Genomic DNA, 17,763 nt, shown 5'->3' on the forward strand with positions numbered 1-17,763 from the left:
TTCTTGTTAATTTTCTTCTACCAGGTTATAAGCCTCCTAGGACAAAAGCATTCTACCTACAGTATTTAGTTCATTATCCCTTCTATGGTATACACTTCATAAATACTTATTGGATGAAGGGGAAATGGCAATGCCAACACCATAAGTCCCTTTAAATTTTTATCATGCTGCAATAACAGCAAACAGGAAAACAAGGAACTGAATTCTCTTAAAACATTATTTTATCTTTTAATGCAATGTGGGTTTACATTAATTAATTTTATCAATGAATATTCAAAACAGAACAATGAAATTATCAGGTGAAAATGCCAAGCACTAGACATAATCCTATTTCTACTCTTCACTAGAAAAAAATAAGAGTAGAATAGTTGGCTTCATGAATTCCCTATTGTGAGTACAACATAGATAAAATATTTATAACTCTTCAGGGAAAAATTGGCCGGTATGGTGACAAGATTTGAAATTATGTCCTATGTAACGATTGAAGGGCCCATTAGGGTTTTTTGTTTGTTTGTTTTGGGTTTTTTTTAAGAGCGAAAAAAGCAAGTTGTAAAAGTCCAATGATCATAAATTTAATTGTGTAAAGGACAGGTGAAGTGGAAGAGGGCCCTAGTTTTTGGTTAGACTCAGAAAAAGAATACTTACACAATTTAAATAGATAGAACTTTAAGAAGTCTTAGAGAAATAATTAGAAATTTAAGCTTTGGAACTGAGCAGAAGAGTTTAAACTTTCAGTTCTGCTTTTTACTGGCTATTTTGTTTGGATACCGACTTAACATTTTTGATCCTCATGTTCCTCATTTCCAAAATGAATACTATAATATAAACCTTCCTCCTGAGGATATTTTGAAGGTTGGAATTAAGAAATGTATAGTATTCAAACAAATGCCCAGACCACAGTAAAGCCTTAATTGATGTGAGATGGGATATGCTAGACTTACAGTTGATTTTATTTTTTCTAAGTTTGAGAATTCAAACTACAAAGGCAAGAACATACACTTCTCAGATTCACTGGCCATCATCTGTAAGAGAGCAGACTTTGGATGAATGGTGGCTGAAGGCTCACATTTTCAGAACAACAGAGTAAGACCAGTAAGTTCATGAAATAAAGAAACATGTAAGACAGACATGAATCTGAGGCAAAAGGAGACGAAAACTTCTTTCAAGGATTACACACTACCATGTACAAGTATCTTTGCTCAAGATTTGTTCATCATTTATTGTTGCAGGAAACTTTCAAGTGCCAACAATTACTCTTTGAATTTTAAAAAATAGAAAAGCTGAGATTATGTGTTTTGTACAAATGATATGAGTACAAATCAGACTCATCAACTGAACTAAAAGAACTCACACTGTAATTGAGAAGATTAAGAAATAGTAGGCCTTCTCTGATTACATTCTTTCTAAACCTTTATAATATACAGAATTAAAAAATAAAAAGACTTATCTGGCAGTATAGTAACTGTCTGGATAGGAATAGGAATATTACTTCTCTGTCTCCAGACACATAATCTCCATTAATGTGCCCCTCACCTATTAGCCTTGTTTGACAATTAGTCCATATTAATGAAACATGCTGGTTTATTTACAATCATAAGGAAAATACCATTTATCAAACATTTGCTTTAAGTTCCATCTAGGCATAATGTTTTTGCAAGTTTGGTAAATTTCCTTTTCCAGGTGTGTGGATATTCATTGGGAACAACAATATTTAATGTTCTCTAAGCTGCTAACTTCAAATTGGGACAATTGAAATGCCTGGCTTAGTTAGGATAAAACACTAAAATATAGCAACTCTGATACCCATGTTTTTCTCCTATGCAAGGAGGCAAACTGTCACAATCAATATTCCTGAGAGTGGGGAAGGTAAAAATGCTGAAGGGATACTTGATGTACCTTTTTCTATTACCTGGGACAAGTAGGAAGAGGATTCCACAAATTTGATAGGGTAATTACATTGTAAATTGTCAGAGCACCAACTGTCTACACATAGGCACATGTATTCTCACCTGGAAAGATACTTTGTGGTCAAATAAATCTTTCTGGATTGGCAGGCAGTATGTATGAACTTGGACTCTGTTTGCTGTGTTACATGTGTAAATAATATTTCTGAGCTTCATTTTTTCCTATCTCTAAATAAAAAGCTTAGAAGAATAAATTTTGAAGATGCCTTTAAGCTAAAAAATGTTATTATTCTCTGTTCCTTAAATAACAAAACCAAGTTCAATGTATGGCATTTGAATTATGTGGTTTTTTTTTTCTACAAAAGTGGGTGTTCTACAATCTCAGACAATGGAAATGTCATCGACAAATAGAAACATTTCAGTTCTCTTGGGAATTCAGTTAAAACTCCAATTTTAGATTATACATTTTGGAGATAATTTTAACTAATTATATTTCCTTTAACTGAATATTTTGGCAGAAAACTTAACATGAAATTTAACTTGGAGTATTTTGAAATTAAGAGCAGGTGACATAATGTTTTTATACCTCAAAATAATTTTGATAGATATTTTGGCACAATTTGCTCAAGAAATGGCTTTAACATTAGAGCAAGGAAATTGCTAACAGGAAGGTGTCCCCTGGGAGATATATTAAATAATTTCAGGCTTAACAATGTTGGAAGAGAAGTTGTTTTAGAGTATACTTCTTTTAAAATGCAAAAAAGAACTTAAAGGTGTACCCTGGCACCTTCTATCCCAATGGAATTTGGGAATCACATATTATTTTATCCTTCCCCTTTTCTACCATGTCTTCAGAGTATCAGAAAACCCAGTGACTAGAAACCCCATCTTTAGACATTTTTTCAGTGTCTAAAGCCTAGCAGTCCTGTCGTAGGAGATAAGGCAGATCACTCTTATACAGCATTTCAAAATCCATTCCAGAATCTCCATGTTTACTTCTGGAAAGGGATTGGTCAATAAAACACCACAGCTGTCTTCTAAAATGCACCCGGGTGACTGAGAAAGGAAGTCCACACCCCTGCAAGCATTTTGTTAGAAATGTTTCAGTTAAGTTTATATCACATATATATATTAACTCATATATACCATATCATGTAAATTTTATATCTACATATAAAACTGACAACATAGAAATTGAGTCAAACTTGCTTGATCCATGATTTTAAAAATGAAAACATTAATAAACAAAGTGTGTAAAAATATTTTATGGTATGGGTAAATTTAAACTTATATGAACAAACATCTTAATTCCCTTAGCTATCCTCATTTTTATAAGATTTATTTTAAATCTATTATAACTTAGTTACAAAATACATTAAATAATGTCTTCCCTTCTAAATTTACTAGTAGTTTATTAATTTGATAAAGGCATAAGGTAGATCATTATAATTAATTAATTAAGCAATAGTTGTCTTTCTATTTTACTACAAGCTTTGCATTGGTAATCTACACACTAAGTATGCTGGGTTAGTCTGACTTTAAGCATTATGAAATTCATTTTGGAGCTGAGCAGAGGGTAAGGATGTGCCTCAAAGTTTGTATGGCCACTAGATATTTCCTAAAATTAAATAAAACTTATATATGCAGTATAATTTTGAAATAGTTAAGCAGTAATTCATGAAATATTAATCCACTGGAGTTTTTGGAATGCATCAAAAAAGATCAGTGTACATACTTTGAGTCTATAGAAATTTATTGAAAAAAGTAAACCTTAATTTCAAGGAAGAACAGACTATAGATTAGCAGAAAGGAGGTGAGCAGACATCATGTGAACTGAATGAGGAGTGGAGCAGTAATCAGCAGGGGGATATGTGGGGAATGATGACAGTTTAACCTGGTACATTTGCTCACACTTTTCATCTGCTCAAACTCATCTGACTCATGGAAAGGATCAATAACAGCCACTTTCTTTTAGTTTTCCCTATGCTATTCCTAGAAACTTGTGTGTCATAAAAACTAACAATATTCTCTGTACAGTTAATATAAGTTACCTTTATCACTAACCCAATAAACACACTCACTCAGATGTGTACAAACACACACATGTACACCACATTCACATAAACAAATTAGCCTGCTATTTGGTGTTCCCTGAATTTCTTCTCTGGTACATGTTTAGACTTGAAATTTGTGCCAGGCTTTGTTGTTATGGTATTTTTTTTTTCAGTCTCTGATCATGGAGTAGAAAGAACTCTTCCATGAAATGAGCTTAAGTCCAAACTCTTCCACCTGACTACACAACTTAGGCAAATCACTTAACCTCACCAAACTCAATCTTCATCTTTAAAATGGAGCCATAAAACACTTTATGTCCTAAAATGAATGAATATCTTACAATGCTGTTAAGGATCAAATGGAGTGATGTCCTTAGAAATTAATGTTTAATGGTAAACATTAAAATAGGAATGAAAACAACAAATTACAGCTGATAACCAAACAAACATGAAGAAATCCCAAGTTAACACACCAATTATATGGTCATATGAGACAAACAACAGGGAAACTGCCTTGAGAGTGATTCTTTTATTATTTTGACACATTCTCTTTGCTTTAAGTAAAATCAGGTTGGTCCTCTAGTGTGTAAGCAACCAAGGTGTCAACACAGACAAGTTTATACAATCATACATGAAGTGGTGTCTATTTCCACAGGTATCAGGACATCATTGTCCTTAGGACCACATCTCCTATAACCCACCATTTAAAAAAATGGTCAATTTGGGCTGGGATTGTGGCTCAGTGGCAGAGCACTTTCCTCTCACATGTGAGGCACTGGGTTTGATCCTCAACACCACATAAAAATAAAAAAACAAAATAAAAATATTATATCCATCTTAAAAAAAAAAATGGGCACAGTGTCGAATGCCTTTAATCTCAGTGGACTGAGAGGCTGAAGCAGGAGGAGCTCAAATTCAAAGCCAGCCTCAGAAAATTAGAAAGACCTTAAGTAACTCAGTGAGACCCTGTCTCTAAATAAAATGGCTAGGGATATGACTTAGAGTTTAAATGCCTCTGAATTTAATCCCTGGTACCAAAAAAAAAAAAAAAAAAAAAAAAAAAATTGGTCAACTTATGTTCCCAGCTCATTCTATGTTAACTATCACCAGTGAGAGGCACCATCTTCATCTGAAAGTGGATTCAACTTTTGGAAACTTGTGAACATCAACTGTTGTGAATCCTGGCAAAAGACTGGAGAGTTTAAACTGAACGATGGAATTTAGTGTTTAAAAATAAACTCAAAACAATTTTAGTATGTGTGTGTATTTGCATTAGGCTTAAAGAGTGGCTCAGAAGGAATTTTGAAATTGTTCTCAAGAAAAAAAAGTACTGGATTAATTATATTCCTATCATTGTTGTAGATATAAAATATCCCTGGACATGAGGAAAATGTAACATGATTGTTTTCAAAAATCAGATTTCTTATATTAGTGTTATAACTCATGCAATTCTCCCATATTAACAGAATCGGGTAGGAGTGCATATTCTAAGTCACACAGACAAGTACTCTCACATGCACAAATTCTCAGTCATCTTTTTCTCTTATTTTCCCAAGATTTACCCTGATTCTTAGTTTTTGTACTCAAATAATATATGCTCGAAGACACTGGGGAGCTGGCAGGAAGGCATAGGAAAGACAAGAAGCAGTCAACACTCACCATCCGAGTCTTGTAATGACACAAATCAGTTTGTACAATCTCTGTTTATAATAAATCTGTAAACTGGACACTCTCCTCCTCTCCAGATTCCTCAGACACTCAGCCTACAGAGCACAGAGCCTGCCTGGATGTTGTCACCTTGGATTATGCAACTGGATTTTCCTCCATCTGTGGGCCCTGCCTAGTCAGACTTCTCCCTCTTATCACTCCTGTGATCCACCCCTTCTTATCTGTCATCCCACAAGAGCTGACTCCCTTCCAGACTCTTGTTTGGCAGAGGCTGGCCTTTCTCCATAGGATGATTTCTATTTTCAAGTCTACCAATTTACAATGTGGATACGATTTTGGCCTTTCTCTCCACCCTCCAGTCTTTTAGGATTAAGCCTTTATCCCAGGGCAGATCACATCTGCGTAAATCCAGCTCCTTTCCAACTGGTCTGTTCCCATTAGTGCTTTGAACCCTGCTAGATATTTCCTGTACCTCTCCAAGCTCCACAAATCTGTACCATGTTAAATGTTAGGTAGTTAAGAAAGAGATAAATGTATTTTAAATTCATACAGAGATTTGCAAAAGCCCCACTGATAGGATGGAGATAAATTAGAGCAAGCATCTCATAATTAAGGAGAGCTGCTAAGCATTGCAGACATGGTAGTAGGCATTCCAATCCTTTATTAATCCTCAGAAATGACCCTGAAAAAGTACAGATTATTTTTTGACTGTATGAATGTCAGTTTATGGTATTTTATTTTTCATGCCCAGGCACTCCCTGCCTATCCATTAAATGCTTAGGTGATTTAAAGAAAAGATTCAATCTTCCACAAGGGAGGAATATGGCAGGACCTTAATATAGATGGACCCTATTCACTCAGGGCATGAAATCCATTGACAAGCACAAAACTGAGATGCCAGTCCATCAAGAGAGGACATCAGTGGGGAAACAAATGAGTGGGGCTGAAGAAAGGTGTGACCCTTTAGTGGAAGTTCACCCGTGACCTATCCAAAATTCATTCAATATGATGCAAGAAACAACCTGGCTAATTTTTTTACCTCTTCAATTGTAGCTTCATTACTGGGTGGAGCTTTACTTGCAGATAATATAATCAGAATGTCCAAATGGATGGGAAAGAGATTTGGGGTCTCCCCTCCATGTCAGACCAGATAACTGTACTGAAAATGTAACATTTTCCTTAAATATTCCAAACTTTCTTATTACCTACTTCAGAGCTGTGTTTCCTATAGTGATCTACATTCAAATTATTTTATATATTAATAATTCTTCACTTATTTGAATAGTAACCAATTTCATTGCATATGGAATACATGCAGTTGGTGGCCTCAAGAAGTGAATATATAAATAGAATTTAAACGGAAGGAAAAGATAAATCAAGTGTATTGTACATATCTTACAGGTCAGTTAAATGCTTTAAATCACGTCATTTGATTGAATGTCAGTCTATAAGATCATTATTATTTCCATTTTACAGATAAGAATAATAAGTTTCTACAAGTTTCAGATAATCTTCCAAAGCCAAATATTTAAACAATCAGTAGATGGAACAATTTAGAGCAGAGTCTCTATTACTTAATATAATACAGCTGGTATCTTCAGGAAAATCCAGATTATGCATACTCTATGCACCACACTGTCTGAAGCACTGCAATCATGTTTAAATGTTGTTATGTAAGTGACATTTTAGGATACCAATGTATTGTAAATATAAATTTTGATATTAAACTCAAGACATTATCCTATTTTAATATTATTCAAAAGATACAGGTTACTCTTCTATTATTTCAAATATACTATAGAAATAAAAGGGTTTCTTAAAATTTTTTAAATCTCATTAAACATGAAAGTTCTAGGAGATACACTCCAGATTTTTCTAAAGAATAGCTTTTTTTGGTTGAGGTTGTGGTTTTGCTCACCATCAGGCTTAATGATTCTGAGGTCTTTCGTTAAGCATAACATTTAGTATTTATCAATCATTTACTTTGTTTTAAACTGCCCTTATTTCAGTTTCAGATGGTTTTCTGTAGTTTGGGCTGTGTTCATATTGTTGTATGAATCGTAGTCTCTAGAAATTTAATCAATATGATAAAGTAAAATTTTGTGTTTGAAAATTTCAGTATGGAATGCCTAGAGTTGTTCACGTGGAGATTTCATGCTTAGTTTCTCATCTTTTAGATGAAACTTAAGTAGTATTTTACTTCTTTGTGCTCCTTTTGACACTAACATTTTGCATGTCCTTTCTGCTGACATAGTTAATGGGGAAGGCGTCTTTCCCTGGAGTCCAGAATTAAAGGATCATCATAAATACAGCTATGTGTGGAACAAAGGCTAAACAGCTATAGCTGATCATAGACATGATAGTGTGAGTCAAAGGCTGACATGGTCCATGTCACCAAGGGGGATTACTCAGCAGTTCAAGACAAGCAGTTTCAAGGAATGCTGTCTGTGTACTGCTCTTAAGAAAAACAAATCTGGCCTAAGAGGAAGGCTGGCATTTCAGAGTCATGAATTCTCAAGAACTGAGGGAGGAAATGTAAGTGGTATTTATTTAGCACTTACTAGTATGCTGTTTAATTTTAAATTCTACTGAATCCATAGAATTGTAAGGTTGGAAGTACATTCATTTTAAGCATGATGAAACTGAGGTTGAGTGAATTCCACAAATTCAGTGTGTGAATGATCAGTTCTCATGAAGTATCTTCAAAAAGAAGATACATGCATGGAATTAAAAATGCCTAGTTATTTAAGGAACCTAATTGTATTTAGCATTAATTGTGTGTGTGTGTGTGTGTGTGTGTGTGTGTGTGTGTGTGTGTTTGTTGCTGGGCATTGAACCTAGGGCCTTGTGCATGCTAGGTAAGCAATCTACCAATGGAGATAACATTAAATGTTTTAGTTGAGGGAAAAATTATGGATTTGGGCTGATTCAGTAGAAATGTTTTACTATAATCTCACACTAATTCTTGCAATCTCATATTTAGTTCTAACTGGTGTGGAATGCTGTCTGCTCTGTTTCCTCCTCTGAAAACAAGGGAAAAGGTGTCCACTTTTCCTCTGTGTTTAACTTAGATCTGAAATAGTGCAATAATGTTTGCCAGGTAATAGTATTTTTTCTTTGCATGGGTCATTTCATTATGGAAAGAGGAGAGGAATAGAGCACTCCTATTGTCTTCAGGGTGACAAGTGACACATCCCACCCAGTAATCCTATTTGTTCTTTGTCTGTCCTATGACTTGATTACCATCTCTGAGCCATCTGAGATGATGCCCATTCTCCATTAACTACACTCCTTATGGGAAAGCATTAGTGATGGGGAAGAGAGAAAGCAACAGAACTAGATAGCAAAACAGTCTCGAAGTCACATATATTTTTTCCATATAATAACTCATAAGGAAGGTTTCCAGGAGGTCCCTCTGAGAAATAATGCTTGTCACAAGCTGAGCCAAGCATGGAACAACACTTTGAATGGCCAACTAACTTAGACCTCATAGTTACCAAGTTCCCATTTCTTCCCCCACTCTTTACAAATTAATAACAATTGTTTAAGCTAATTAGATAACTTGTTCAGTGTTCAAACAACTGGCAAGGGAAAGAATCAGAAAGAAGGGAATCTTCATAACTCAAAATTTCAATTTAAAAATCACCAAAATCAGTAAACCAAAAATATATATCACTCAAATAGGTACAGACTTAGAATTCCAGTTTTGTCTTATTTTATAATGATCACAAATGAATATTTTAAAATCTTCTATCAGTTGTCCTGTGTATAAGTGTGCATGTGTGTATACATACAGTTATCACTTTATAAAAAAAATAATAAATCACTGAAGTAACAATTCTTCAAATCCATCAATTACGACTTACCCTGGAGGGAATGAGGCATGAACAGTTTGCTAACTACTCTGCAAAATCTCATCATTTATAAGGAGCACAGCCAAGTTTGGAACCCGGGTCTGTCTGAACTCATCCCACGGCAGACTGCTCTCTAACAGACTCATACATTAACCAAAAGGCAACTTCTAAGATTTGCATGAGGTAAGCAAAGCTTAGAATTGCCATCTATGATAAAGATACCAGTGAAGAACTCTCATCAGAATGGCATCTAAGGATTTTTTTTTTATTTCTCACTTAACTGTTGAATGTTATTTATCCCTTTATTTGAGCAACAAGCACAATTATTAACAATGAACTCAGGGAGAATTTGAGCTCCAAGACCACCCCTTGCTCCTCATCAGGCTAAGCTCCCTCTGGATCATTCATTGTGCCTAAGAGCAGCTGAGACTGCACTGTTATGAAGAAACATTCTTGACAAAGAATCAAGAGACCTGGACTCTGTTACTGGCCGGGTGGGCTGTGAAATAGAAGAGCAACCTTGGCAAGTGGCTTGTCATCCCTAACCCAGCGCTGCCTTGCTGAGGAAGGACAATTTGGACACAGATGATCTTCAAAGTTCCTGTAGTTCTGAGGGTCTGTAAACATTCACCCCTGTTCCAAAATTGCTCCTGGAGAAGAGAGAAGGACAGGATGCTTCTGGACTCCTAAAAAAAAAAAAAAAAAAAAAAAAAAAAATCATAGTGACTCTCACAAAGGATCTGCTTTCCCAGTATTTGCTTTCTGGAGGAGACAATTTAAGATTTACATAAATAGCTCCTTTCTCTGGTTGCTTATTTAGGGCATGTTCTCAGATTTCAAGATTGCCTGCCCCTCTCCCCCCCCACCCCCCCACCCCCCCGCAATCTTCAGGTCTTCCTTGCCCTCAGTGATAGTTCTCTTTGTGACACTATTTACTGTGTCCCCACTTTGTTACATTGTCCTCCACTTTATTGACATCACCCATGCTCCCCACGATGGAGCATTTGTCAGGCCAGCTGGCATTTCCAGAAAGGCTGTCAAGTAAATCCCTGGTGCCTGTGAGGACCATTTATGTCACCCACGCTCTAGATAAGGGGACTGTCGGATGCAATCGCCCACCTGGGACATCAGGATAGCTTTTTGTATACTTACCAAAGGAAATCCAGGCTTCAGTACATGCAGCTCCTCAGTCACTGTGGAAATGATTTATTCAGGCAGAAATGAATATTAGACAAATTCTGTGTAATTTCACAGAATGAGCCCTAGAAGACAACAAAAAGGACCTCATAAGTGGAGGTATTTTGTTTCTAAAGGACAGAATACACACCTACCTAGTGATCTACCTATTTACCATATTTCCTCCTTGCCCACTTCTTCCATTGGATATCACTGAGCACCTACTAGGTGCCCGGCATTGTTTTATAGGTCGAGAATACAAAAAAGAACAAGTCAGAATACCTCTGTGCTCACAGGGTTAACAGTTTAATCTCTTTACTATGGCACTGATTCTGTTCTCTTAAAGGGATATAGTGTGTGTGTGCGTGAGTGTGTGTGTGTGTGTGTGTGTGTGTGTGCGCGCACAATTTTTCCAATATATTATGGATTTTATAGAGGCACTGTCTAAATCACCTCTGAATCTCCAGTTGCAATGGTTGCAAATACTTCCTGGTATACAGGAGATGATGCACACACACACACACACACACACACACACAAATACACATCTATCAAATTACCAATTTGTATAAATATATATGAAGATATGCAAACCCCCAATGGCTCTGTATTTTGGAGTTTTGAATGAATGTTGGAAGGAGTTGAGACTCTGGGACCATCTGCATGACATTATTGTATTTTGTATGTGAGAATGATATGAGTTTGGGGAGCCAGGGTAGAATGTATGGTTCAAATATGGTTTGCCATCATGAAAGTTCCATAAAACCATCCATGTTAGATATGGAAAAACAAAAAACAAACCGCACTGGCTTTTCATTGTATTTAGAATGAGCTCTCAAAGCCCTGCAACAGTCTACAAAGCCTTCCTCTGTCATTCTCTCACTTTTAACTACTTGGACTTACTTGCAATGGTTCAGCCTCCCTGGTCCTCTCACCATTCCATAATCAGGACAGGCTGTCCTGGATTCCAGGGTCTTTGCATGTGCTTGTACATTCTCTGCCTAAAAAGCCTTTTCCTTAGTAAGGAATGGCCAGTGCTTCCTGAAACCCTTTTCTCAATTCAAGGGCTTCTGCAATCCCAACACGCTAGAGTTGACCTTTCCTGCCTGGCTGAGTAATTCTCTCTCTCACTGACTGCTCCAGTGTATTTTCTTCAGAACACTTGTCATTATGTAAAATAACCTAGCTGTCTCTAACTTGACAAGTCACAACCTCCCTGAACTTTTAGCCTAACACATAAAACTAGAAAATTAGACTCAATAAATTGTTCAGCTTTTTAGACTCTAAAATCCTATTACCTCTTATCAAAGAATCAGTAAAGGCTAAGATCATGCACATTTTTTTTCACATTTTTTTAGTCCACAGACAAATCATGTGTGTTCCTTAAGTGAGAGTCTGTGATAGCAGTTGTGATAGTTTAGAGGAAAAATTACTTGCTTTTTTTTAGAGCATGAAGTTTTTTTTTATGGAAATAATGCATACAACTAAAAAGAAACTATCACACATTTTTAAATAAATAACAAAAGATTCTGAATTCACAGCATCTTGGTTGGCTAGGACGCTAAGAATTGAGTGGAGGGAGGCAGAGTGTGAAATGGGGCTTAAATTGTGGCAATACTTCAACAGCTATTTCTAAACCCATTCTAAGTAGAGGGGACCATGTTTCGATTAGAATTGAGGAGCAGGAATTTGCCAGTTGTTTGGAAAAGAACATAGTGAAAATAAAAGTTCTTTCAGAATTCATTTAGCAATACATCTTTTTGAGTGCACCAAATCTACCTCTTGCCTCTGCAGTTTTATGGAAAGAGAACTACGGATTACAATCCCTTATCCAAAATTCTTGGAGCCATAACTAGTGCAGATTTTTAAATTTTAAAAATTGTGGAATAATTACATAGACTTGACTAGTTGAGCATACCTGATCTCTAAAGTCAAAATCTGAAATGCTCCAAAATCTTCAAATTCTTGAACTTAAAATTTTAAATGAAGTGCATTCAGACTTTGAATTTTCAAATTAGGGACATTCAAGTTGTATTAAAAACAGTTTAACATAATGAAACTTAACATGAGTTCATGTAATAGTGAGCCTAACTTAGTCTAGGGATCGAGGATGACTTTGCTAAGGAAAGTAGTAGTTGAATAGCATTCCAAGTTGCACCATTCATTAAAGTTTCTGTCTGATCTCCAGTAGCAATAAGAGTTTACCATATCTCCCTTCAGAGACTGGGCATTACTGTGATCAACTATTCTGATCTTCTCTGCCATAGTATTTCCAAGAGAGGATCAAATTAATTCAACTAGCCTTAAAGACCTTTTGAAGAGCCTTCACATAACAGTGATTCTTATGCTGAGCCATGGACTGAACCTTAGTCTTGAGAGATCTCATCTGAATCAAGGAAAGGTGGACAGTGGTTCACTTGATAACATGTGAGAAACTTTCATGTGGAGGACCATGGTATAGACCATTATGTAAAGAAGGGACCACAGGATATCAAAGTGACTTGGGGGTACTTTGGAGCCTTAGTGACTATGGCTTCTTGAGTTCACAGACCTAGCTACAGAAGAGAAATTGCTGTCACAATTTGGAGGAAAGCATAGATGAACACCTCATCAACCAGCTGAAATGGTTTAGAGGAAGTGGTACTTGAAATAGTCATGAAGAGTAAAGAGAAGTGGTATGAAGACAGATATAAAGAGCCACAGAGAATGCAGCATGATCAGAAGCCTAGAATTATAAGATGACTGCAAGAACCTGAAAATTAAAAGAGAAACCATGAGGTCACATTTCACTAAGACACACTTAGCATAGTACATTTGGAGCATTATAATTTCTCTTAGTTGATTTGGTAGTCTCTTTAGAAGATGAAAGCCTGGCTAAGCTTTTATGCCCTTAATATAAGCTAGAGATAGAAGATTGGGGAGAAAATATAAACTGTATCTTTTAATTGAAAGTAGAAAATGGTATAATGAGTTTAAATGAAAGAATGACAAGCAAGCATTACAGTCATCCAAGTATATCCACATTTTATATCATTGAAATGAAGACTGACACTGTAGATAACTATGTGTAGAGTCTTCTGTTTTTCAGGCTGAGCCAAGAATTAGAAGGGATATTCCACCTGGCTCCTTCCTTGGAATGGATGGATAGATGACAGGTATGTATCTGGGAATAGAACTCCTCTAGAACTTTAAACATAAGCCACTTCTATTTCAGGAACATGAGAAAAGTGGAAGTACAATGGGTCCCTGTTTCTCATCTGCTATGTATTTATTATGATTCAATAGTAAGAGAGCAAAAGCCAGCTAATGGAATGTAGGCACAAATGCCCCAGCTCTGTGTGTGCTCAAGGATAGAATTCACAGAATAAATTCAGGGTTCAGTTAAATTTGAAGTTCAGATCAACAGTTAGTTCATTTTTAACTTAACCTTGTCACAGGGAAATATGTGTTTTCTGTCTGAAATTCTAAATGAATTGGATGTCCTCTATCTGTATTTGCTAAATCTGGCATCCTTATTCCAGGATTAATCTTAATGGACTTAAAAAAAAAAAAGATCCAAAATAACCCAGTCATGAATGCTCTGTTCATTCAAAGAATATTCCTTGGATGATTTAAGCTTCAGCTAACAGAAACCAGCTCCTTGAGATCTTGCTTCGGTAATGAATGAATTATTCCTCTGCCTAACATAAAGATATGCCCAAATAGACAAATCCAAATACCTCTTTCTCAAAATTTATTCTCTCTCTCTCTCTTCCTCTCCCCTCCTCTCCCCTTCCCTCTCCTTGCCTTTCCTCCCCACTCTATCCCCCTCTCACATTCTCTCTCTCTCCCTCTCCTCTTCTCTCTTCTCCTCTCCCATCTCCTTCTCTCCCTCCCTCCCTCTCTCTCTCTCACAAACACACTCTCTTTTTCTCTCTCTCCTGTCCTTTCCTCTCCCCTCCCCTTTCTTCCCCTCCCCTTACCTTCTTCTCTCTCTCTCTCTCTCTCTCTCTCTCTCTCTATATATATATATATATATATATATATATATATATATATATATATACACACACACACACACACACATACATATATCTTCCCCCAGCTGAGGACTCTATGAATAAAAAAATAAAAAAGGAGGAAGAACAGGATTACATGTGTAATTAAGAAACTCGGAAACTCGATCGGCAATATGGATAAGATTTGTGATGATTTCATTTCCTTTTAGTGATTGAACTTTGAAGGTAATGCAAGGACAATGGAGGTAGATTCAGTAATATTACCTTGTAGTTTTGTAGCCTTGTTGCCACAAAATATTTTTGTTTCCTGAAAGGAAAAGAAACACATAAACGAATTTGCCATTCAATATTACAGATCATACACTGGCAAAAAAAATAGCAATTTTTCCAGAAAATTACAATCATTGAAAGCAAATTAACTTACCTATTTAATTATCATGCATACAAAATAAAGGCTGTTGTTAAGAAATATATTAATGAATGGTGACAGTGAGAATAGAAGAAAAAACAAAGTGATGTTGATATTAAAATAAGAAAGGAGAGTTAAGGCTCTAAAAACAATGTTTTATAACTTATTATAAGATATTAAAAGAAGCTAAACTAATTCCCACTTAGGCAGAGATTGATCTATTTGGCTTCATGTCACAGCTAATAGCCATAATGTTTTGAGCAGTGTTGTCACCTATTCTTATAGAGTTAATTGTTATCTCTATGTGCACAAGACCGAGATCTAATTTCCTAACCCTTGAGGGAAAAAAATCACTTTACCTCCACCTCATGATATGTCTACTTTTTTTCTATTTTTTTTTTTTAGGAAATAATCTTCAGTCTTAAAGAAACAAATTATCTGAACATTTCAATCTAAATCAAATCAAACCTCTACCAAGTTTTGCCTCTTGCAGCATGTATTAGAAAGTCGGTTTAGGAATATTTACCCAAATCCAAGGTGCCAAGTTGATAGAGCACTAAGATTCTGGAATTTTTTAGTTATTTTTGGAGAATCTGCAAAAATACTATATATATATATATATATATATATATATATATATATATATATATATATACACACATACATACATATACACACACACACACACACACACACTCATATACATGTTTATAAATATAAATCCCAATTGGTTCATGTTTTAGTTGGGGTTTTCACCGCTGTAACCAAAATACCTGACAAGGACAATCTTAAGGAGGAAGAGTTTATTTGGGGCTCATAGTTTCAGAGGTGTCAGACTATACATGGCCAATTTCATTCCTCGTGGCCTGAGCTGAGGCAGTTCATCAAGACAGAACAATGTGGAGGAGGAAAGCAGCTGGAAACATGGGACCAGGAAGCAGAGAGAGAGAGAGAGAGCTCTGCTCAAGAAATACAAAATCTATACCCCAGACGAACACCCTCAGAAACCCACCTCAGTAGCCACACCCTAGCGGCCTTCAGTTACCACTTGGTTAATCCCTATCAGGGTCTAATGCACTGATTGGGTTAAGGCTCTCATAATCCAATCATTTCACCTCTAAGCCTTCTTGCATTGTGTCAACCTTGAGATTTTAGGGGTCACTTCACTGAATCATAACAGCTCATGTGATTATAAAGTCAGGAAGTCCCTTGATGAGTTTGTCTCCAGGGAGGAGATCAAGAAAAGTCAGTTGTGTAGTTAAGTCTGAGTCCAAAGACCTGAGAACCATGGAAATCATGCTGAAACTCCCAGGTCTAGCCCACAATCCTGTGGTGGGAGTGGGAAGGGGTTTATAAGTCCTGAGTCTAAACATCTGAGGATCAGAACTTCCTTTGCAAGGGAGAGAAGGAAGACAGAGGGCAAGCATGAATCCCCCTTCCTTCAAACTTTTTGTTCTACACAGGCCCAGGGGGAAGAGGACAAGGCCCACCACATTGATGAGGGTGGATCTTTACTCAGCCTGCATATTCAAGGGCTTAACCTCTTCCTGAAGCACCCTCATAGACTCTTCCATAAACACTGGTTTGCCAGCTCTCAGATCATCTCTTACCCAGTCAGGTTGACATATAAAATTTCAAATATCATTGGCAAAAGTAAATAGAAATGACCAGTAATATAAGAAATAATTCCCAATTGTCCACTTAACATAACTCACATAGTCCGCTTTTTTTTTTTTTTAACTTTTTATACGTTTTCTACTAAACAGAGGTTCAATTACACCATGGAAAATATACATACATAGAATTTGTATTATATATACTCTGATATAGATGATATTATGGGAAATGCATATATATATATATTATATGCACATTATATATTATAAATATACATTTTATGTATATATAACACATGAATTTTATGTGTATATAAATTTTATTTATGTATATAAAAATTTAATAAAGGAAAAGAATAGAAATATGCCCATTTCTCTTTTATGTCTAAATACAAACTAGTGATCATTGAAAAGTTGTGAAAGTCCACGATGAGGTAAGGCCTGGTCAGGATTATTTTTCAAAGTTCTTGCTAGTTGCTACACCACTGGAAAATACTCTAAGGATTTCATAGTGCTTCTAAGATCATATAGCTATCCATCATAGATAGATAGATAGATAGATAGATAGATAGATAGATAGATAGATAGGTAATCACATCACGGAAACACACTTTCCTAAAGCAACAGCACTGCCTTAAGAAATGAATTTATAGACAATGTGTTATTCTATAAAATAATTTTTAACAAAGATAAATCAACCTACAAAACATGAATCCAAAGGGGAGTGGCTTTAGAGAAGTATCAAGACTCAATACTCACAGAAAATACCAAGGTTATCTGAATAAACATTATGAAAACAAAATTTAGCCAAGGGAATAGAAGGGAAGTAGAAAAAATACTTCAAAGCACTCCTTATTTTCATGAAAAACAATGCTATGATTAGCATCAGTTTTCTACCCTCTAGGTACTTTTTATTTTCTCTTGTAGAATTCTTTTGTGCATTATTCATAGTCTTAACAAGAAAGGCTAATCCAGCCTGTAACTGATGGGTAGTTATATGGCAACCCTGTTGTCTTGATGCTGCTTGTACAATCATTTCAACAAATTTTCTCCAAGAGGAGCAGGAACAGTCGATGCACCAAAC

Source organism: Urocitellus parryii, chromosome 10 (genome assembly GCF_045843805.1).
Source record: "Urocitellus parryii isolate mUroPar1 chromosome 10, mUroPar1.hap1, whole genome shotgun sequence".
In the NCBI taxonomy this organism is placed as follows: domain Eukaryota; kingdom Metazoa; phylum Chordata; class Mammalia; order Rodentia; family Sciuridae; genus Urocitellus; species Urocitellus parryii.